This window comes from Lonchura striata, chromosome 2, assembly GCF_046129695.1.
Source record: "Lonchura striata isolate bLonStr1 chromosome 2, bLonStr1.mat, whole genome shotgun sequence".
Taxonomy (NCBI): Eukaryota; Metazoa; Chordata; class Aves; order Passeriformes; family Estrildidae; genus Lonchura; species Lonchura striata.
Window position 1 is genome coordinate 23,464,009 of NC_134604.1, and position 23,380 is coordinate 23,487,388.

At 41.9% G+C, this 23,380-nt stretch overlaps 1 long non-coding RNA gene across 2 annotated transcripts in view; it reads right to left on the reverse strand.

Moving 5' to 3' along the window:
- Positions 1-7,774: 7,774 nt before the first annotated feature.
- LOC110480735 (uncharacterized) overlaps positions 7,775-23,380 on the reverse strand; it is a 113,861-nt gene continuing 98,255 nt past the window's right edge. Inside the window, exons 2-3 of one of the 2 annotated variants that reach the window (XR_013339450.1) lie at positions 21,896-23,028; positions 7,775-8,353 (exon numbers count right to left, since the gene is read on the reverse strand). This is a non-coding gene — a long non-coding RNA (uncharacterized LOC110480735). Of the gene's footprint in view, positions 8,354-19,608; positions 19,701-21,895; positions 23,029-23,380 lie in introns of those variants that run through there. The other variant, XR_002467150.1, reaches the window with a different exon arrangement.

Here is a 23,380-nt window from a genome sequence, read left to right on the forward strand (position 1 = left end):
CATTTACTAACAAACCTCCGGTCTCAAAACTGCCTCATCAGCCAGATGATGTGCTTTTGTGCCTTTAGCTAATAGCTTTTCTTGTAGCAGAGAGCAGAGCCTTGTTCAACAGAATTGTAGGTGGTGGTTGGATCTTTTCCTGAGCAGTGCAGCAAGATTTCAGTTGTCTGTGCTCACAGCCAGTGTAGAGCCACATGCACCACGCATAGTGAGAGCTGCTGGCATGGCTCAGTGCCTCCCCTCCAGCTGCAGCAGCCCCAGATGCTTGGGAAAGGGGACTATGGAGGCAGCAGAGAAGAGCCCTTTCCTCAGAGCTGCCCTCCTCTAGATCTAGGTACCAGTGGGGGACACCGGTACCCAATGTCTTAAGAGAGTGGAAATTTAAGATTGAAAACCCCTGTAGTTATCTGATGATACCAGAGTGCATGAGCTGCACAATCTCACATGAATTTTTCAGATAACTCAATAGTGTATTTTTTCTCCTGTTACTTCCTTAAACACACAGTCACATCAGGGAATTCTGAACACTGGTGTATATGCCTAAGAGGCATTCTGGAAGAAGTTTTAGCAGGAAGAACCACATTCCCATATACATATGATCCTGACCTCACATAACCCTTTATAAGCACCATTCATCCTAACAAAGTTCTTACATAACCCACAATATTACAGGCAAGAGGGAAGGAAAATGTGGAAGGAAGGCTCTGTGGAGAGTAGGAAATCTTTGCCTACCTTTGACATGTGTGTGAAGCTTTGAGGTGTCTCTTTTCAAAAGCCAGTGCTTTTCAGCTGCAAACTAATCTGCAGGTTGGTGTTTTGGTTGTCTTCTGCTACAGTTTGCACTGCAAGAAAACCCTGTTATTTAAGAATTATTCCCTCTCTGAAATCACCTACCCTTTAACTTTACTTTAAAAACATCAGCTGCATGCCTTGCATATACAATTTTGGAAAAGCAGAAAGTGTCAATGGCATAGTAAATATGCGGTGCTAAGATAATTCTTACATTATTAGTTCCTTGCTGTGGAATCTATATTGTATGGTAATTGTTTTCCTTATCAGGTCTTAGAAATATTGAATTTAATCCACATTAAAAAATCAATTTCTGTCCTGCCCAGTGGTGACAGATAGAAGTGATTATTCTTGATATTCTGCCTCCCTTGCCTAACTTTGGAGTTAGCTCAACTTTTAACAGCGTTGGGACTAAAGAGGAGTCTTCTTTCCAACTTTAATTATTCTGTGTTTCTCTCCTGCTGAAGGTACTAGATGCACCATTACTTAGTGATACAGGTGTTATTAGTGCTTTGGAGCCATCAGAAGAAATGCTGCAGTATTCTCTTGCCATGCCATGATACAGTCATGAAATGCAGAAAGATTTCAGTGCTTTGAACTAAAATCACAGATGCAGAAGTATTATTTGAATAAATGACAGCATCCAGCCCAAGCTCTATGCTGGAAAAGGAGAAAGAATGGTAAAGTTTTATTTATTATTTGGCAAGCACAAAGATATTAGAGCTGCAATGAGAAAAGTGAGCGTTCAGGCTTGGTCAGTGGCAGGTGCAACTAGATCTGTCTTCAAAAGTGAGTTGCATGAAAGTAGTGTCATGTGGTTTTATTGGAGTATTTGTGCTGTTTAAGTTCCTGTGTTTGCACAGGACTGGCTCACGGGCAGCCAGTTTTTGCCCCAATTTGAGGGCAGAGGGAGGATATGAGGATGTTATCTCACAGCACTTCACCATTTAGATGCATAGGAGAGATTCCATCTCCTCTAACTCAGGACTGTGGCTGGAAGTGAAGCTTTGCATTTTGGGCTGGTGAAGGAAGCTGAGTGTGTAATACTGAGCCCTGAAATCCTCTGTACACAAAGCAGGTATGGCAGAAGCTGTAGCACTAGTAGCAGCAATGTATGTCTGCTTCCAAGCTCATGAACTGCATCATGGCATTTCACCATGTTTTTCATGACAGCTCACATCATCCCTGAGGTCACACTCTGTGAACATATTTTCCATATTTTATTGCACACTGTCTCAGTGTGATGCTGGCAGTTCTGATAAAGCAGAGTGGCTTGGATGAGTCAGGGAGGCTGCATGATCTGGGAGCTGTAAATTGAATTAAATTACAGATTACTTTTCCTGTCATATTTGTAGCATGGCTATATATCTATCTATATATCTATATCTATATCTATATCTATATCTATATCTATATCTATATCTAATATATATATAGAGATATATAGATATATAGATATTAAAAAACATAATAAAGGCACCCCAAATCCTCAGACTTTGAAATGCAGGAAATATACATATATATATATATATATATAAAAGTAAGTTTCCTACATTGTCAGTTACCATAAAAGTTTGAGGATTTGAGGTGCTTTCATTGTATTTTTGAAATGAGATTACAGAGGCCTTGGTATCGTGGAGGACAAAGCTGCTGGAAGACTACTTTGTAAGGGGTAAAGATATACCCTAGTCAACTTTTTAGCTCAGAGACAATATCTTCTTTCAGAATAATGTATGTATATGGTGAAAGCTGGAGTTCATCTGTCAAGTTTTCTTGCTATTAATGGTATTTTGTGTATCTCCATTCACTTGACACTTTCAAAGTATTTTGATTGAGCCTTTCTAACCACCATTTTGAAAAACAGGAAAGGTTAAAACCATTTCCACAGTGGGTCCAGTGATCTCTTCAATGTCCACCAGTACCTCAGGGCTAGAAAGAGATTTTAGATTTCAGCATCTAGACTGGAGTTTAAAATCCTACACCAGTCCTGGTAAAGCATATATTTTCCCAACCTTTTCTTCCTGCTATTCCTCTACAGAGATGTTGGTTCAGCTTCTACTTTGTGTAGCTCTTATTATGTTAAAAGGGAAGCTACTACTTAAGGTACTGTGATACTGGAGAGCTGTTTCCTCCTTGGAAGTAGCTGTAGAAAATTCTGATATGATACCACCTGGAATATTGCTGTGGAGAAAAAAAAAAGCTCTTGCTAAAGTGTTATTTTTCCAAGTTAATATAAGGCTTTGAATTGCTTTTGTAATAGCTTCCTTCCAGCATACGTATTATTAAATTATGGATTAAATAATAGAAGCAAGCAGGAAAAGCAAAACTTAAGTCACAAAATCTCGGAGGAAAAGGTAAGAAAGCTGCCCTGAAACATTAGTGAAGAAACAACTTAAACAAATTTTCTCAGTTTGGGAGACCATCTAGATGCCATGATAACTCTTTTCCTTCTGTGAGTCTGAGATCTATTATTTTGAAAACTCAGTTTTCAGGTAATTAACAAACAACTGCTGCATAGATTAATCATCATTGCTAGATCAAAGAACACCCCAAAACTGCTCAAAAGCAACAGTTACAAACCTTTGTGACAAGCCTTCCCCATCTTCCCTTCAAGTAGGGAAAAGTTGGATACTGGAAAAGAGCTGAGTCATGCAAGGGGAGGCATGCTTATTAACAGCAGGGTTTGTACAAACATCTTAGAATGGCTACCCAGAATTTTCTGGTGTTAAATAACCCAAGAAGCAATTGCCATCATTACAGACTTTCACAGACTCTCCACAGAAGTAATTTAAAATAGATTTACTAAGGGATATTTAAGCCATTCTGATACAGCCGTTCTTCAAATATGGGCATGAGGAACCTGTTAACTTGACTATTATGTACATATTGTAAGAAGTCACGTACAATTCATGAGCAGAAATTGATGCTTTTTTCATGGCTGTTGTTCAGACCCATTAAAATTGAACAACCTCCTCTATGGTTTAATCCTAATCAAATTCAGGCTTTTGTCAGAGCAGAAGTATAAGTGCTCCCCCCCAGCCTGCTCCACATACAAAAGCTCCACATGTAAAAGCTGCCCTGTTGTAGTAACTCTTACCATTTGTGTTAAAAATGTAAATCCCTGAAGTTGTGATTACAGTGAGCCTTCCAGGATCCTTAATATAAGGAAAAGCCAAGTTGAGAAGTGTTTGCCATTGCAGTTTCACATGTCAGGACAAGGCATGGTACCTTTCGAATCACGTTGCTGCTAAAAGCAAGGTGGTTTATTTGAGTATTTTTTGCTAAAGTCTGTTCTTATTGCTGTAGTTGCTGTTACCACTATATATTTTAGCAAATAAGCTTGAGGTCATACCAAATCTTTAGCTCCAGTCCTGTATTAAGCCTAGACAGACAGGATACAGTGTCTGAAGGTGAAGTTGCCAAAAGAAATTTTAAAAGATTTTAGGATACAGGAAATTCAGGGGACATTGATTCAGGAGAGAGCTAGATGCTTCAGGTTGAGTCAGTGCTGAAGCTGCTCACAGATTTGCAAGTAGCATTTTGCCACAACCTTTTTGTAAGTCAAGCTGAAAAACTTAATCCCCTTTTCATCACACATACACACACCTGTGTATGTGGGCTTTAATATAAAAGTTTATATTAAATAATAATATAATAGCTATATTTAGTCTTTGAGCTAAATTCACACCTGGCTATCTCTGTGCTTTGGTTGTTTCCCATCTGATACAGCTGTAGACCTTTCTTGGAAGAGCAGTCATCACCAGATCAGCACAGACAGAAATGTTCTAAAACTTTATGACTCCTCCAGAAAGAGACTTTTTAGCCAGTGGTCTCATTAAACATTCGAGTGCAATTGCTACTATACTTACTACATAAGGAATTTTGTATATGGTAAATTACCCTTTCTGTCTTCCAACTTGTTTTAAGTTTGGTCTCAAAATGTGTAGCTTCAGATGATTTTTGAAGCATTGAGAAAGTCTGGCAAGATAAAATAGAGAGGGAAAATGTTACATTTAAAAGTAGAATTTACAAGATCAATCAAAGTATTATTGAGGTCCTCTTTATAATCTGAAAAAAGGTACAACAGAGGCCCCAGCCCCATTTTTTAAATTTTGAAAGTCCAACACAAAGCCTGTTTCCATGTAAGGATTGGTTACTTTTATTTCAGTTTAAACCATGGGACACTGTTTAGCACTGGCAGACAGATGGAGCATTTTAAAAATCCATGGACTACTAACCTGGGGCTTAATATGGTTTTCCAGGGGTGTGACTGTAGGTGTCTGACTGGGCAGTGTTAAGAGATCAGCTGTGATGCTTGTCATGCAAAACCCTCTGTTGTGGATGGAGAGTGGGTTTCACCTTCAGTGAATTTTGGTATCTTTAGAAAGTTCCCACATGGCTTTCTCCAACATAGTCTATGACCAACAGTTCATAGCATCACTGTGAAATGCTGGAGGGAAAGATCTGAACTAATCACTCATAATAACTCTGCACAGACCCATGGGGTAAGTCTGAGGTCAGGGCTGAAGTGATCTTTTATGTGGGAATGGCAGTAGCTGTAATTCACTTGATGGTCATGGGAATGGGTTGAACCAAAGCCAGTTTTTTTCTGAGGTAGACAAGGGGAGAAAGAGCTGAAAATGTGACTTAAAAGTATCTTAGCTTTACATGCAAAGGACCCTATCTCTGCATGACCTTTCAGGCCCGTGCAAAGTGAATGCTGAGTAGGGACACTCAGAGCTCATGGTGTTTTATTCCAGGTTTGTTCTTTCTTTGTGTAGTCTTCTTTGTGTTGTTATGTGTAGTAGATATAATTCGTGCCATTTCTAGTGTGATATATGTGATATTGAATATTTGTTGGAGCATACACGTTTGTATTAGGACTCCCCCCACCCTCGCAGGCAAGATCTGGTGTATGTTGAAACCCGATTTACACGTAAAAGGATGTGGCTGGCAAGGAGATGGGGATGGGCCATGTCTGGAGAGATGCACCGATCATGGCGTAAATGACCCGAGATGGATATCATGGAAATCCTTGGGCAGATACACGTGAATGCAGCATTCCTGTAAATTTCATCAAGGGATTCACCAACTCCAGACACTGAATTGTTCTTCTTCATCACCAAAAAAGAAAATCTTATTAACCTGTGGACTCTGAATGGAAGAAAAGACTGACTGCCGAAATCTTGGCTTCAGGTGGAATTTTCCCTATAAAAACCACTTGTGCCAGGATGGAGGTGTGTGGGCACAGAGGAAAACCTCTGCTGAGGCTGACCTCTTTGTTGCACACCCAGGGCCGACCCCGGGCTCAGCTCTGTTCTTTCCTTGTGGCTGGCTAGATAGAATTTCATTGTAAAATAAATAATTTATTTTTTCATTTTAATTTGGCTGGACAAATTTTCATTTATAACAGTGTCAAAATAAAGTCTTGAGAGTTCACAATTGTTATGTGTAGTAGATATAATTCGCACCATTTCTAATATGATATATGTGATATTGAATATTTTTAGAGTATACACATTTGTATTAGGATTTCCCCCCCACCCTCTCAGGCAAGACTGGGTGTATATTAGAAACTGATTTACAAGTAAGAACGTACAACTCGCCAGGAGATGGGCCATGTCTGGGGAGATACGGAAACCCCAGGTGCTGATCATGGCATAAATGACCCAAGATGGATATCATAGAAATCCTTGGGCAGATACATGTGAATGCAGCCTTCCCGTAAATTTCATCAAGGGATTAAACGGAACTCCAGACACTGAATTGTTCTCCCTCATCACCAAAAAAAGAGAATCTTATTAACATATCGACTCTGAATAGAAGAAAATACTGATTACTGAAATCTTGGCCTCAGGTGGAATTTTCCCTATAAAAACAGCTTGTAACAGGATGGAGGTGTGTGGGCATGGGGGAAAGCCTCTGCTGAGGCAGACTCCTTGTTGCTCACCCAGAGCCGACCCCTGGCTGAATAAATTCTCATTTATAACAACAGTCAGGTAATGAAGATCCTTATAGTCCCGCAGTTCAACTGGGTGATGAGCTATTTCAGAGAGTGTGCCAGGCAGGTTTGACATGGCCCAGGCTCAGATACAGTTTGCATATTATCAAAAATGTGTTTACTTAACCCATTCTGCACCATTCTGTCAAGGCACAGCTTTTTTTTTTTTTTACTCTGATGTTCACAAAAGCTGCCCCTGCAAGTCCTTAAGGATAAGGTGATGCCCTTTTTTTGCAGTAGTTCTGCACTGCCATGATCAGTTCTGATCCATGGTGTACTTTTCTCCATCCCCTTGCTCTTGCAAGCAGTTACAAAGACCAGTACTGCTCCACATTGTTTACAATTAATTTAACCTCTCTGGGAGGCTGGGCCAAAACAGCTCCTGCTCATCTCCACAGGAAGCGTAACTGAGAGCCCCTGAAACATGATTTTGCTACCTACTCTATATATGCTTGAGCCATGAAGTTTCTGAGCCTCTCAAGCTTCAAACATTTGCCTTTGCACAACACAGCTTACTGAGCCTTATGCCAATCCACATGGCAGGGCATGTTTGTGTAAGCACTGTGTTTTGGTGGTGTGCCTGACACCACACTAGGCACCAGCAGTAACTGTGCTCACTGAGAAGCAGGAAGGTGCCCACAAAGTTATTAAGCTTTTCTTATCACATCAAATTCCCATGGTTTGCCAACTACATCGACAGAATAATGTATCCTTTTCTTTGTGCTACATTCTATCTTATTTTATTGCACTGAGAGCTCCAACAACTTTATTAGGTCAGCATGCTCCCTGTGTCTCTTCTCACCTTTAGTGCACTTATAACTACTGTTCATCATGAGAAAAGGTTGCGCGGAGGAGTAGCCTTGAGAGTGCATAACCTTGGTGTCATGTGATTTATAGGCATAAATAAAGATAAAATACTTGCCAGTAAATGGAAAGATAGACATGGAAAGAACAAAAAAGAATCAACAGAACTCTAAAAAAATCTCTGGAAGCAAAGTTGTATGTTTGGGTTATTCATAAGGTGAGGCATGACAGGCAGTAGGGATTAGTCTGTGTTGTAACTCATGACTGGCTTCAAGGGAATATGACAAGATTAAGAGAAATTTCTGTTCATCACTTAAATGCTCAGCCACAATTTATCTCCTCACAATGCAATGTGTCAGCACTCATTGGTTTAGGAGCTCATGATTTAAGCTAACTGGAAATGCTTGTGGATCAGTCTTGCACTATGGGATTGAGCTGCTTCTGTAGCCATACCCAGCAATTCTTGCTGGTGAAGCATGAAAAATGACAGAGTTTTCTTCAGCAGAGATGAGATACTTGTCTCTGGCCATGAAATAAAGGCCAGAAGTTGCTATTCTGCTAAGCACGGAGGCAACACCACACCATCCTTAAGTTGCAATGGGCACAGCATAGTTCTGGTTGGAAGACACCTCTGGAGGTTTCTGGATCAACCTCTTGTTCAAATCAGGGTTGGCTGAAGATCTGACCAGATTGCTCATAGCTTTATCCAGTCTTGAATATCTCCAGGGATGGAGAATGCACAGCTTGTCATTTTTCCACCTGCAGACAGAAAGCATGAGTTATACAAGTGTAATGTAATATCTTTGTGACCAGAGGAACTTGGTAACAGAATCAAAGCTGTTGTTACTCTGCTACTTGAGCAATCGTTGCTCTGTAGCTCTTTTTATCACTATACCCTTCAAAGCATGACATTGAAAATAGTATATTTTTCACTTTAGGAGGCATGTCCTGTTTCTGTGCCATTAGAATGCTTAGTAACATGGATGCAGCTGCATGCCACATGTGCAATGAAAGTCAGAGTGTTTCCCAGACTATATCAGACACATTTCCCAGCTCTCACCTCATTATTTTTATGATGAATCCAAAACCCAGCAATTAAAAGGAGTGCACCAGTGTTCTTTCATGTCAGGAATGGGTTACACTAATTGCCTTTGAAACTATCAGTGTCCCTAGCCCAGTAGTGCTGCAGCTCTCCAGATGGCAACCTTGCACTCAGTAAAAGAACTGTGTGAATTGTCCAAAACCCTTTTTATTTTGTTCTTCCAACAATATTATCATGTATTTAAACCTAATCTTCAGAATATCAACAGTTCAGCAGGAGTTGCTGGTTTAGTAAATCCTGGAATCCTGAGTTAATAAATCTTGACACACTGGGTTTAGTCATAGCTCAAGATAGCTCTGCCACTCTACTGTTCTGAATCCTTAAACAAATTACTTTGTCTCTTCATATTCTTGTTTGGCCTTCTGCTCATTTTTAGTATTTCTGGCCTAATGCTGTAAACTCAGTTGTTAAGTTACTGTCTCATTGTGGATTTGACATTTGATGTATTGCAACCCCAAGCAAATACCCATATTCTTGCTCTCTGTCTTTTCACAGGTGAACTCACAGTTTTGTGTTATTGTGGGAGAAGGCGGGGAAAAAAAAAAACTACCAACTATTCAGCAGAAAACAAAAAGCTGTTTCTTAGCGAGTGGCTATATTAACTGCTATGAACTCATCTCTCTCAATATACAATTTCCTGACATTAACTGAATTTGACATTTACGTTTGTTTTTATTTTTTCCAAGAGCCCTGTGTCATTTTTTCCTCATTTAAAGTGCTATTGTACTCTGAAAAGTGTTTTTAATATTGGCACTATGGGGGCTCTCTATTTATTCTGTCACATTTACTCAGAGCAAAAACATGTAGTTTGACAGCAAAAAACTCTCTCTGGCTTTTGGACTGTGATCTCTGGACTGTGGTGGAAAAGGCCTTTGCTAGCTCATAACAATGCAGACCCAGATGTCAGAATCTTCCTGAACTGTGCTGAAGTGATGGAGAGTGATGAAGGCGAGCGTGACGCACAGTGCTGAGAATAGACTGTGCAGGAAAAACAGAGACAGCAGGCTTCTCTCCCTTGTCCCTCTCTTGCTGCTACAGAGAATTTATGATGTTGTAAGAGGCTTTGCCATGAGTTGAATACAAAAAGAATTTCTCCCAGACTGTAGTACAATCAGCATTTTTGCTGCATTTTCTTCATTGCTTCGCTCCAGTAATCTAGTGAGCTGACTGGCAAAATCCCAAGCTGCATGGTAGGATCCCTGCAGTGCTGCAGGCAAAAGAGTGCCCAAGCTGCAGAAATAATGAAATAATGTACCTCGTAAGTGCCCTTCACTTAGCCAGAAGATTCCCTGAGGAACAGCAAAATCCTGGAGAGGATGTTGCCAAAATTCCTTCTTTGGTGTCATCCACTGCAGGGGTAATTATTTGCATATAGTTGCTGATAAGTGAATTCCCTGATATAGCCTCTGCCCTCCACACCAGAGAACTGCTGGCTTCTTTCATACACAGTACACAGATCCAGATTCCTATAAACATGAGGCCAGGATGATGGGATCACTTATCTTTTCACCAAGATAAACCCAGTCAGAAAAAGAAATTTCGTTGCTGCGTATTCATCTCTTACCAGCTTACTCTATCCTTTATTCTTTTGCTTGCAGTCTGAATATGAGGCTCTCAAGTAAGGATTATTAGGTGTTCACAGTGCTGAACACAATGAGGTCCTGATCTTACTTCATCAATCACTATCACAGTCACATCAGCATTTATTTGTTTACAGAGTGTTCTTTCAGTAGGAAGGTCTACTGGGACCTCAGTGGTAATAAGAAGAGAGTGCTGCTTTTCTCAGCCATGCCCCCTTTTAAGAATATAAATGGCATAGCTCTTTATGGCACCCAAAATGACATTTTTCCATAGATACCAGTGATTATTTTTTGAGTTGGTTTTTTCCTTTTATGCCTAATTGATACTTTTTTACACTGTATATTTAATAGCTTTCTGGCACTTTCCAAGTAAGAATCTTGAGGTATAGAAATATTGCAGATATTTTACAGACATGGGAATCTGAGGAAAAGCATGGAAAGTTTACCTGTCATCAAGGTCGTGGACTGAGTTTATAACAAAACTGGCATTTTTAAAAACCCCAGCAGTTCACCACCATTACTTTCCCTGTTTTTAGCCATTCCCATTCTCCGTACCTCCTCTCCCTCTTGTCTTCCTTTTCTGCTACCATTTTGCCAATGTCATGCCCTCTCTTTCAGCAAGTCTTGTCCCTAAAAGTGGGATTTCTTTTCCATATCTCTGAATCTGGATCTGATACCCAAGCACTTCATATGCCATGTAGACTCACTCCTTCACAGTCCTGCTTCACCTCTTTCACATGCTAACAGCTAGGAATTTCCATAGCAAAATCCCATCTATTTCAGGGACCTTGGACACTCCCAGGAATTCTCCTTTCTCCTGTTATTTTTTTCTGTGGCCCATTATAGTGCTGTCTTTTAACTTAGTTATGGGCCATTAGGTATTTTGCTGTATAAACAGGCCATTCTGAAATGTTGTGGAGCATGCAGTGTGTACAAATTCAGAACAGTTTTCCACAGGACTTTCTGGACTCAGTATCTTTTGTATGATTATGTGCAGTACTATATAGGGATGCAGCCCATTATTTCTCAGTCTCTATTTCAAACAACATTCCTAATACAAATTTTCCTTCAGTATTCTTGCATTTAAAAAGTCCCCAGATTATTCCTGGATAAAATCTTCAGTGTTTGCCCTGCAGTGCACCCCAAAAAAGGACAAACATCTGTGGATACAACAGCTGGTTAAAGGGACATGTTTGGGGTCTGAGCCAGGTTTCCGGGTTAGTAATTTTTCCTCTTTACTTTCCCAAAAAAACAACATAAATTCTACACAAGGTTATTTTAAAAACTTGTGGGCAATGTAATCTGTGAAGTAAGAATAGCCAATTCAAAAATCTGATTTTTGTTGATGTGAACACTCTTTGTATTTTAGACACTGTGAAAATGTCTTTTCTGGATAGATTTATTATCATGATTTTAATACATTGAAACAAGGGGCAGCTGCTAAGGAGGAGGGGAGGCACCAGGGGAGCAGTCTACCAATTTCAGAAGAGAAGAACAATTTCATTTTTTTTTTCGTTACACTCCACCCCTCTTTCTTAGTTTCTTAGTGCTCCTACTCCCTTTATGGAGTTCAGTCTCCAAACTGAATCAATTCTTGCTGCCTTCACTGAGGCTGTCAGCAGAGCAAGGTTAAATGTCACAACAATGTTTTTGGGTTGTGAATAGCTCTTCTATCTGCACTTGCTTGATACAAGCAGGCTTGTAGCCCATTTCCCCTTTATCCTGCTCAATGCAACATACGCACTGCAGATCACTAAAGCTGGGATTACTTGGCTTTACAAAGCTTCCCTAAAATGACTTGTCCCTCTCCCTGTCTCTGTCCTAAAAGCACTACAAGATCTCTGAAACCCTATCTTTTGTCTAAGTGTGCTCAGAGGAAAAAAAATCTATATTTTTAAGACCTCTTTTTCTTCTCACTTGTTTTACATCTGCCACCAGTTATCTGTATGAACAAGGCATGGCAAAACACTAATAAGAAAGAGTAACCCAATACTGATAAGATGGCTACTAGTTGATCTTCCTTTACAGCATCTTCCAACTAGCTCTACCCATCAGTGACTGGAGTAACAAAATGGCTGGGAGTGTCTCAAGGGATTTAGCAAATTCCAAGTGGATCAGCAACCACATATAAGATGGTCTAGTACTGGTGGAAATTACAGTTTTCAGGTGGGACAAGAAATGAACTCCCTACTGAACTATTTTCCACAAGAATAGAGACTGTCTGTGCCACTTCTTGCCAGATGCTAGTAACAGTCTGTCTTAGAAGTTTCGCAAGCATTCTTCATTTGTAGAAACAATCCTCTCTTCTTTCTCCCTTAGGCTCCTGCTAAGTAAATAGTAGTTACTCTCATGGGGGGAAATTTACCCTGTGTGTGGAGCAGAGAGTATACTGGAAATAGCAAGTGTCAGCCATGATGTTTGATGGAATGATGAAACTTGCTCTTGTTGCTTAAATGTTATCATTCCTATGTAGGAAACTATAGCCTAATGGTGGAGTATTAATCTGATGACAGGAACTTCTCATCAGCTTAGAAATCAATGTATGGTTGACAAAACAGCATATAAAGCTGGCCTCTTGTTCCCCCTTAAAGTTTTAAGTTCACTCCAGCTTTTGAAGCAAACCCATTCTGCTGGAGAAATGCCCAGGCTTGATTTGGCTTGCCTCTTTCTCTGGATTCCTGCCACATAAGAGATGTTTTAGCTACTTTGGTTGTGTTTTAGAAACATGGAAAATGTAGCTCATATAAGCTTATGATAATGGATTACTGGACTTTTCAGACTGATGTTGTGTTTTTTATTCTGCATTTCATGCTTAAGAATTTCCCTTGTGTAAACCTCACCCCTGTTGTTTCTTTGCAAAGAGAAATCTTTTGGAGAGGGGACAGGATTTATTCAGAATAGGAAGGGAGAGCAGTTTGCCATGAAAGGTGTGACAAATTCTGTACCTCACTGGAGCATTGCAGCAGAATCCTGTTTTGCTGCTCTCTGATATCCTCTTTTGTTGTACTTTTGACTAATGTTTGTTAATGCTTAATTACCAGTCTCCACTGCTTGAACCATCTCATGACTTGTTGAGGTTCACTGACCATCACATTGCAGTCCACAGCCACTTTGGTTTTGTAACATCAGAGGGAAGAGAGCTGTAGGACAGAAGCACTTCTTACTGGCAACTTCCCACCTGAGAAGTGCCATGACAGGGATTGGGCTAGATTTCATGCCCTTCCATTGATTTCTGTGCCAGGCAGCCATGGTGACTGTGGCCATACTTATACCAAGGTTTTCCTCTTCTTCCAGGGGAAAAGAGAGGCCAGAAAAGAACCACATAGATGAGCTACCTTTGGAGTTGTGTTATGGCTGCTGCTCAGCTGAGGGCCTCTGGACTGAGTCTCTCACTTCAGTGTGACCAGGTGGTTCTTGATACCTGCTGCACAGGGCTGCATTGGATTTGCTTGTGGGAATGAGGGGAAATGGTTCACTCTGTGCCAGGCACAGTAGCATCAACAGGAATTAGAGGAAAACTTGTGCATAAGGAGGAGGCAGGAACAAAAAGTGTATTTCTTAGGAAATACTGTTAGTCACAGTTAACAGGATCAAAATAAGTCATGTGGACAAAAGACAGTAATGGGACTGTTTCTACTACAAATTTCCCTGTAGCCACTTCACAGATTAAGAGACCTTCAGGATTTGTTCTTGGGAACAATAATGTGGAGTCCTTCTTCTCCTTGTGATTGTAGCAATGTGAATCAGGAGCAAGTCTTTGGAAGTCAGTGTACCTGACATAGCAAAACAGAGGATGAAGGCATATAAATGCTTGAGCTAGGACAGGGAAGACTCAAACATAAACTGAAATGACTGACTCAAGAGACAGTAAGAGTGCAATTCCTTCCTACACTAGTATTCAGCTGACCTTAAACTTCAGGAAGAATTACTATGTGAGTACTACTCTGCCCTATATCCATTTTGGCTCCTGACTGCTCTGCACCATCAGCCAGCCGGAGAGCTGCTGTGAAGTGCCTGGAACAGGGTACCTGGCAAGGCACCCTGCTCTTGTCCCAGCATGTACCAAAGGATACCTATGGCAGCATGAGCAGCTCTGAAGGAGCAGCCAGGGATTGGTGAAACCCTTTCCTTTCTAACCCTGAGGACAGGCAAGGACTTCCAGGGATGTGTCCTGCTTAGCCTCAATTGCTAGTTCCCATTTCTCTCAGTTCTGGATAACTTGCTGCTGAAGTTGAGGCTATTTCTAACCTCTTGGAAAAAACTTGACTTCCACTTTCTACCTAATCATATTGGAACTGATCTTTTTCCACTGTCATGCGTGGCAAGGCCGGCTGGACAGTGCAGCACAGAGCAGAGCTATATGTTCACAGAGCACCCAGGAGTGAGCCCAGGACAGCTAACCCATCTGGTTCTGCTTCCATGTGCAACATATGCCATTGCAAAGAGAGGGTTTGTGATGTTTGTAAGCTCTTTTTGATGCACACAAAAGAGGTGATATCCTCTTTTCCACAAAATATATGCTATCCTAACCTGTAGCTTTGCTTAATTTTCTATCAACAGCTTCAAGAAGACTTGGATGTAAAGTGTCCACTTTTAATCCTCTGCCTGCAGGAGTTGGAGATGAGGCTTGGAGGACAGACAAAGATACAAAACCCCTACTTGCTCTCCATTTGCTGTTGTCACTTCCTCTTCTTACCAGGTCAGGAGATGTCTACATTTCATTTCCAGTTATAATGGAGAAGGTCTGCTAGTATTTTCCCATTGACTGCATTAATTTTAGAGAGCAATCTTGTAATTTTGTCATTCACTCTGAGCTTCTGTTCCCTCTAGTGGTGGCTGGGCTCTGTGTAAGCGATAATATATAGGCTGTTTTAGGTCTGAACATATATTCAAGATCTGATTTACCCTCAGTCTTTGTTGTTCATCACCGATATTCACTAAGAGAAGTAGGAGACATTTAATCCAAATTCTGCAGTTTGGAAATAGTCCTTGTGTAGGCCTGAATTTCTCAGGACCTTGTGTGTCAAGTACCAGTCCACCAGCAGGTGTCCCAGAAGCCCGCTGCTTTTCAGCACAGCAGGCACAGGATCTCTCCTACCTGGTCCTGCATCTTCTGAAGAGCCGTACAGATGCTCTGCCACAAGCAGAATGCAGCGCCAAATAAAAAGCACAATATACATATGAAAAGTGTGTGGCTTGCAGGACTGGGTGTGCTGGAGCCAGGATCTTCACCTCACCACGTGGATACGCATTTTGCAGGGGCTGAGGAGCCTGCTGTTGCCTTGGTGACTGGAGACGGCTCTGTCGGCACAGCCAGGAGAACTTAATCCAGTATAGTCCAGAGGATTAAGAACGAGTTTCTGTAGCACAGCATGAGAAGGTGTGAGTTCAGGGATGACATCAGGCAGATATTATATTTTGTGTCATGTTTAGCCAACACGGGACTATTGGGTTGAGACAGCTGCTTATCATTCCCCAGTGCTGCAAAGAAAGCTTTGTCTTTCTCATATTCCAAGAGCCCTTCATCTTTGACTCGAACAAGAACTCCATTGGGGACTACCAGTTCTCTATTAGCAATACCATCAGCAGACAGTAGTTTCTTCAGCTCTTGCAATGGAAATGAAACCTCTGTCTAAAGGAAAAGCAGCAATAATGTACTAGTTCATGATGAAAGCACAGGAGCATGTGCTAGCACCATCTAGCCAGCATCCCTATCATTACAGCACCAGCTACTTCTTTCTCCTCCTTTTTCCATCTTTGAGCTCAATGCAAGTAGTTATCCTCTGTTTTCAGCTACAACTCTTACTTACTGTCTTATATCCTTTGTCCTCTGGCATAACTGCACATCATCCCCCACTTCTCATTGTCTTGCAGGGAGAGGCTGAGAACTTGCAGGAAAACCATTGATTATGCCCCAGCATGTGGGAGAGAGGATGAGATGTTCTGGTGATATCCCAAACCTGAGATCCTCCGACAAGGATGAAGCCAAAGTATTCCTGCATTCTGCTTCCAATATGGGCCTGAAATCATGTGAAAATTGCTACAGTGCATGCAGTGGTGAAGCTCTACCTTGACCCAAGGCACAGCCCTAAAAGCAGGGAGTGGTGGAGTCACTTCTGCTGCCTGCTGTCTCCTGTTGTGGCAGTCCCAGGTACAGGTCAGCTGGACCCAGCTGTCTCACTTCAAATCCATGCATCCAAAGCAGCAGTGGAGGAGCCAGATGAGCAGCAATTATTTACCTGAGGCAAGTAATCCCCGAGGACTAGGCAGTGCTGTGGGGCCAGACATCCTTGCACACTATGGAGAGCAGTGCCCTGTTTCATGCCATGGAGCCTGTCCTGGCAACCCACTCTGCCTTGGAGCTACTCTCCTGGTCTGCTTTTCCAGGCTGTGCTGTGCCTGGGTGGTGACGTGGAGGCAGCACAACAGTGCGTGAGTGATGGTAGGATTTTCCTACAAGCCCTAGGTCCTTGTCCCCGGCGTGTGAAGGTCACTGGCTCCTGGGTAAATTTCCATGGGATGTGGCACTCTCCCGCTGCGACTCAGCATTTCTGACACCCGGCTGCAGCTCCTCTTTCTCATTTGATCATTTTCTTCATGAGGGAGCTAACAGCCATTACTAGAGTGATTTGGCCACCGTCCAACAGTGTGTATATTACTCACACATTTCCCTGCTAGCAAAAGGGGCTTTTTTCCACTGTCTGGTAGCAGCCTCTTCCTGTCTTCATCATTAGATAGCTCAGAAGGTCCATGCTAAAAGATAAATCTTGGAGGCTTCTTTTACAACCCAGAGTAAGGGAGGGCCAGTGCTGGGGGAGAGGGAAGGGATAAGAAGGAATGAAAGGCATGCCCAACTGAATTAATTCTTCACTGGGATTGTCTCTGGTACAGCCTGAGAATACGATCCTGGAAAATGTAATATTTATAGAAACTGTACTGCCCTGGTTGGGTAAATCTCAAGGTCATCTGATGATCACTGCAAAAGGACTGGCCAGATACTGCTGCTGTTGCCCTGGCATCATGAGACCGTAAGACATTCAATTCAGGACTGAAATCTGCATACAGAATGGGATCCTACTCCCTTTCCCTAACAACCATCTCTCCTGAAACTGCCTTAAGAAGGAAATGCACAGCCTAGCAGCAAGAAGGTTCAAAATGCCTGCATGGCTCCTTTTTTTTTTTTTTTTCCCTTCTTGTTGAGAACATTAAGCTATTAACTCTAATTCCCTCAGAGGCAGAGGTCTGCAATTCATTTCACATATAGGGCATCTCAGGAGTTTCCCTGAAGGACCAAGTGTTGGCCTGAAGCCAGCTCTTTCATTTCTGAGCCCTTTCCATTCCTTGAGGAAATTCTGCATGGACTTGCTGGATGCCAAAGTCCCCAGAGAGAAAAGAGGAGCAGAGGATTTGTATTTTTCACCATATCTGCACAAAGTCCTGGCCTCATCATCAGGTGGACACAATCCTTCCACCGCCCCCAAAAGTACTAAGAAATTGGTGGTAATGGGGAAATGTGAGAGCAAGATCATGACTGCAGCTATTTCAATCTGGTCCAAACAACTGTGCAGGTCTAAAGAATGACAGTTCTTCATTGGAGGAAGTGGAGTCAAGGAGGCACTGTCCTGAGGCAGATACCCATTTCTGAAAGTTTAAAAATTCTCCCCTTTCAAAACATTAAAAGCAAACTAAATATGATCTCTATACAACCTTCCTGAATTGTCTTTCTTGAGCACAGAGCAACATCTTCCCTAGTGCTTTCTGTTTCTGAAATATTTTCTCCAGTGGGGATGCTTGCTAGTCTTTAAATTTTGTGTGTGGGGTTAATAGAATAAATTAGGATAATTATTCATGTCTTCAAGCATTTATTCAGCTGTTAACCAAAATACTTTATTGCAGTCGCAGTATTTTAACCAATGCTGCAATGCAAAGCAGGAATTAAAAAAAAAAAAAAAGACTGTGAAACAGTGGTCTGCAATAAGAATAATCATGTTGCAACTGAAACAAGGGGCATGCAAAGCATACAGCAAAGGTGAACTCTCAGAACAGTAAAAGCCATGAGAGATACCTTTTTGCTGTTCATGACCTTGGGCCAGATTCAGCTAGGCCACAGCAATGCATGTGCACAGCTGTACTGGAGCACGTCCTTCGGTGCTGGCTCAGGGGAGGCTGGAGGGCTCCTGTGAGCACCTCCCATCTCCCAGCCCTGCAGCACCCCAGAGAGCCTGGTCTGCTTGTCGCCATGGAAATACTGCAAATACCTCCTGACTGTCAGGCTGCACTGAGGTGGATTTAAGCCTGCTATGTACTCTCTGGGTGAGGAGTCAGTTCTAGTGTAGAATTCATTAGCAGGTAGCTGGCCAGGAATATGCAGCTCAAGGGAAGTTATGGGAAAGCGCTGGAAGACTAACAGTTCTGAGCACAATGGCTAACAACCTGAACCTAAGCCAAGTTCAATGGATCATTAAACTCAGGTGACAGGATTTTGTGGGTCAAATGGAAATGGATGAGGAATAATGCTATGGAAAAGCTTAACTTAATAATGCAGGTGAAGGTGAAGACTTTATGTGAACAAGTAGTGCTGTACATAAACATGTTCAAATATGAAAGGGAGATAGGGCAAGACAGTTTAAAGCGTTTGACCTCCAAATTCCCAGATTGAACCTCTCTGCTCTAGGAAGGAAAAATTACATATAGATTTAAAGGTGAGTGCTATAGACAGACCAGTGGTTGCTTGTCTCTCTGAAGATTAAAGGCTGTGAAGGGTATGAATTCCTAGCCTAGGATGGTCTGTCTTGCTAGGACTTGTGTGAAATTGAATCCACTCTGGAGAATTCACACCAGAAAGGCTGCAGCTAATACACATGACATTCTCAGGGATTAGAAAAATGATTTTTCATGGGCCAAATTACTTTAGAGACTCTAACACTGTCATATCAAGGTGAATCCTATTATGTATCTGGGATAGATATTAAAGCACCACTGGGGTATGGAATGTAGAGGTAGTTAACTTGCATGGGAAGAGATGGTTGAATGCATCAGTGGGAGAGAGGCCTGTGTGTACACTGTTTGTCTTGATAAACTTCAAAATTTGGGGCAGAGAACACAGGCTGAGCACAGTCTCTTCCTTGTGTTCAGTGTTGCCTTAGCCATATTCTGGAGAATATAAGATTGGGTTTTTTAATCAGTGAGGCCCAGCTCAAAGAGGCAAAGTGTCCATTATGCATCCAAAATAAACCTCCATTAGGAACTCTATGCTGTTCCTCAACAGATGTTTTTAACTTTTCATTGAATGCTTTCAAAAGGAAAATACATTGCCCAGGTCTCACAGCTACCTTGATGATTACTGCAATGCTGAGGCATCAGGTGTCTTCAGATGGCTTCACAGAAGTGTCCGGTAAACAAGAAAGACAAAGCTGTAGCTCAAACATTGTGGAGGCCTTTGTCTGCTTTTTTTTCCTCTTATTTTTTAATACTTCTTGTTGAAGAAGAACTGTAGTGTAGTCATTATTATGCTTATGCCCAACACGTGTAATGGAGGCATGAGTTAAATTCTCTTCTTAGGTCTTGTCCTTTGGCTGTAGCACCAACTCCACAGTAGTTTTCTCCTGCTGGATGTAGGATCAATAATAAGTATATACATTTTTAACACTAGAACAACCATGCTCAACAGTGCCAAAGAGGCCCTACAGGGAGTGCACAGGTTAGGGGCATGTCAAATAAGAGGAACATAATCTATTCATTCACTCCCTCTAACACTGTTTTATGCCTTTTAAATTATGAAAAAGTCACAAGGGTCTCCGCCTCCTTGCACATTTTTGAAAGAACTCCAAGCAGAATGACCTCCTTCTCTGTTCCCTTGGTGAGAGGACAGCCTTCTGCCTACAGTGAAAGGAAGAAAATACTAGCATCTGCTAGTCCAGGGGATATTTTTCAGCAGTGGAAGCTTACAGGTTTTGCCTGGTATTTTCCCTCTTCCTAAAGCACATGTTAACAATTTTGACCTTTCTAGTAATTTGATTCCAAAAACAGTGTTGCAGCAGCTGAGCTCTAAGATGCCATTTGGAAGATTATCATCACTCTGAAATCAAAGCAAGCAGCTGCTTGTTCAAGCCTGTGTGGAGATCCCCTCACTCATGCAGATCCTCCTCTCGTCTCTCAGTGTCCTCAGCCCTGGGCCTGCTGTCAAGAGGTTCCAGTCTGCTTGGCCAATGTAAAGGATGAATATGCTGCCAATTCTCTGCATTTGTGTAGTACAAAAGAGCTGCAGGAGTGCCAAGCTGGTTGAATATACTAAAGGCATCCTTGTACACAAGTGCTTAGGATAGTGGGGGCAGGGTCTATAAAAACTTTTGTTCATGGTGTGCAATTAGTTGAAAGGACACCTAGGCTATTTGCAGATAGATCAGAAAGTGTTCCCTTCTTGCCTTAAGCAGAAGCTGGATCACACAAAACCTCTCCTTCCAGATCTGCATTTTCTTGGCTCCTCCCAAAGTGTGAATAATCCCTAACATTTCCATGACTCAGTGGATTTGCTATGGAAATCATGGCAATATTTTCAGAGTCATAGTCTAATACCTGAGCCCCGACAGGATTCATGCCCCCACATCTCTGGCATTTTGCATAGTTATGTAACACCTCTTACTCATGGCACTGAAATCAGGAGCATGTCCGAGTAGTGAGGAACAAGTGAAATTTGGAGTAAAATCCAAACCTCCCTTTCCCTTACTCTTTAAAACCTTATCATTCATGTTTGCGTAAGCAACGTTTTTTAAAATGTGAGTTGCAGATAGATTGCTCTGTTGGTGAGAACAAGAGGGTCACAATTTTATTTTAAATTTCTTCCTTTTGCATGGCAAAATTCAAGTTACAGTGTAGAAAGAAAATCTGATCAGCTTCTTCATGAGACTAACATGAGCATCTGCTTCCATCTTTGCTGTTTTATCCCCTTTTCTCCTGGTCCCCTCCCCCCTGTTCCCTAAATGCTTAATAAGAACAGTAGCTGGGAGGCCAAGTGTGTAAAAAAAGAGCAAGTAATCTCATCCATACAACCCCCTAAGACCACAGCTGTGTTTATTATATCAACTGAATATAAAGCAGCAGTCCTCAGAAAATTGATAATAAAAATCATATGAGAGGCTCACTGTTCTGTGCAGAGCAGTAGCTATCCTCAATGCAATTTCTGGTTGCTCCTTTATGTAAAATATCTCTTCTGCTGTTTGTGACAGAGGTTATTCTTCCAGGTTAGGTGGAGCACTCACACAGTCTGGTCAGGGGGTGCCTACACTGGGGAGTCATCATAAAAGAGCTATTCAGATATTTTTATGGGATGTTTAGAGAGGGTATTTTACCTGGCTAATGAAAGGTAGGAGTAAAACACCTCGCAGTGAGTTCACATTTATGAATACAAATAGGATTTGAAAGTGGTAGGTGTGCATTGCTTCCATATCTGCACCAGCTGCCTTCTCTGGGACATAATCACATTTTCAGAGAAGCTGTATCAGCCACTACTGCTGTCTGTAACAATAACAGCAGCACTGACTGCTCTGCTCATATATTCATACAGCCACAGTCTCTTACATCAAAAGCTGCTTCCCTTAAGGCTACAGAAAGCAGACCCACCTGCAGACTGCCATGCCACAGCTGTAGAGCAGGCAGAGAAGCCAGAGCCAGAAAAGTAGTCACGCATTGCAAAGCCACTCTCAGGTTCTGTTTCACAGGTGAAGAAACTGAGACAGATGGAGGGCAAGTGATTTTCTCAAAATTATATGAGTAATATCACTGATAGTGCCAGGTCTTGAAACTAATCCTGGCTTAGGCCAGGTCCTGGGAAGCGTGCAATGAACTGTGCAGCAGCATCCCTGGGCTTCTTGCTCTTGCCCCAGGAAGACTCACTGCAGATGTCTGGCACAGCTGGTACTGTGGGTGCACTCTTGTGTTGGCTCTGGTCCAACTGTGTACTGCTGTGGGACCTCCCCCTTTCTTTCTCCTGAGGGTGTCTGTGGTGAGCAAGTAGTTGATTATTTACATAGTAGGTGCTCTTTCTTAAATTAAAGTGATCCCTTCTGGGTCTTGGTCCTGTTCATCTCAGTCTTTCCTTTTTTGGCACATGATGTAGTTGGGTGACAGAATTATTTATAGGTAACACCTGGCAGGGGCAAAGACACTGACATTTAACGAATCAGTAGCGATGAAACAAAGAATCTGTTGTTTGCTGATCCTCCAAGAATAGGTTGCACTGAGAGCAAGTACACCTTGTATTTCCCCTCTGCTTCTTGTCCTTTTGGTATCCTTTCCCAGTGCACTCCAGGCTGCAATTTCCACTTCTTTTTCCTCCTCCATCACTCCTACAACTGGCTGCCCCAGGAGAATGTTAAGCTCAGGTGCTCCATGCCCTTATTGCACCAAAGTTTCAGTAGACCATGGGCAAAAGTTGAAAATATCACCTTTTTTTTTTGCAGTCAGATGTATTGCAGTGTGAAGGATCATGACTCTCATCAACCTCTCTAACTGTGAGGCTAGGGTGCAGCAATCTGCCCATTCCTAGACCCCTTTTCTGCCATTCTGCCAAAAGTTCCGTCTTTTCATTTACCAAGTCCTAAGCATCTGCTAGACCCTTGTCCCTGACTAAAGAGCTTGCTCAGCCATGAGCCCTGGTTTGGACTTTGATCTTCTTACAGGTCCTCCATTCTGGCCAGGTCCTGGGCTTGAGGAGATAGTCAGGTAGGCAGTCCAGTCTGCAGGAAGAGTAAGGGCTGTAGAGGAGAAACACAAAGGAAGTCATCCCAAACTATGCTTTTGGCAGTTTATTTGCACATGATGTGATATCACAGAATCACAAGGTTGGAAGAGACCTTCAAGATCATCGACTCCAACCCATGCCCTAACACCTCAACTAAACCATAGCACCAAGTGTCACATACAGTGTTGTTTTAAACACCTCCAGGGATGGTGACTCCACCAACTCCTGGGCAGATGATTCCACTACTTTATTACTCTTTCAGTAAAAAGCTTTTTCCTAACATTGACCTAAATTTCCCTTGGTGCAGTTTATGTATCAATCCCAGGCCACATCTAATCTTGTCTTCTTGTCTTTTTTGTCTTTTT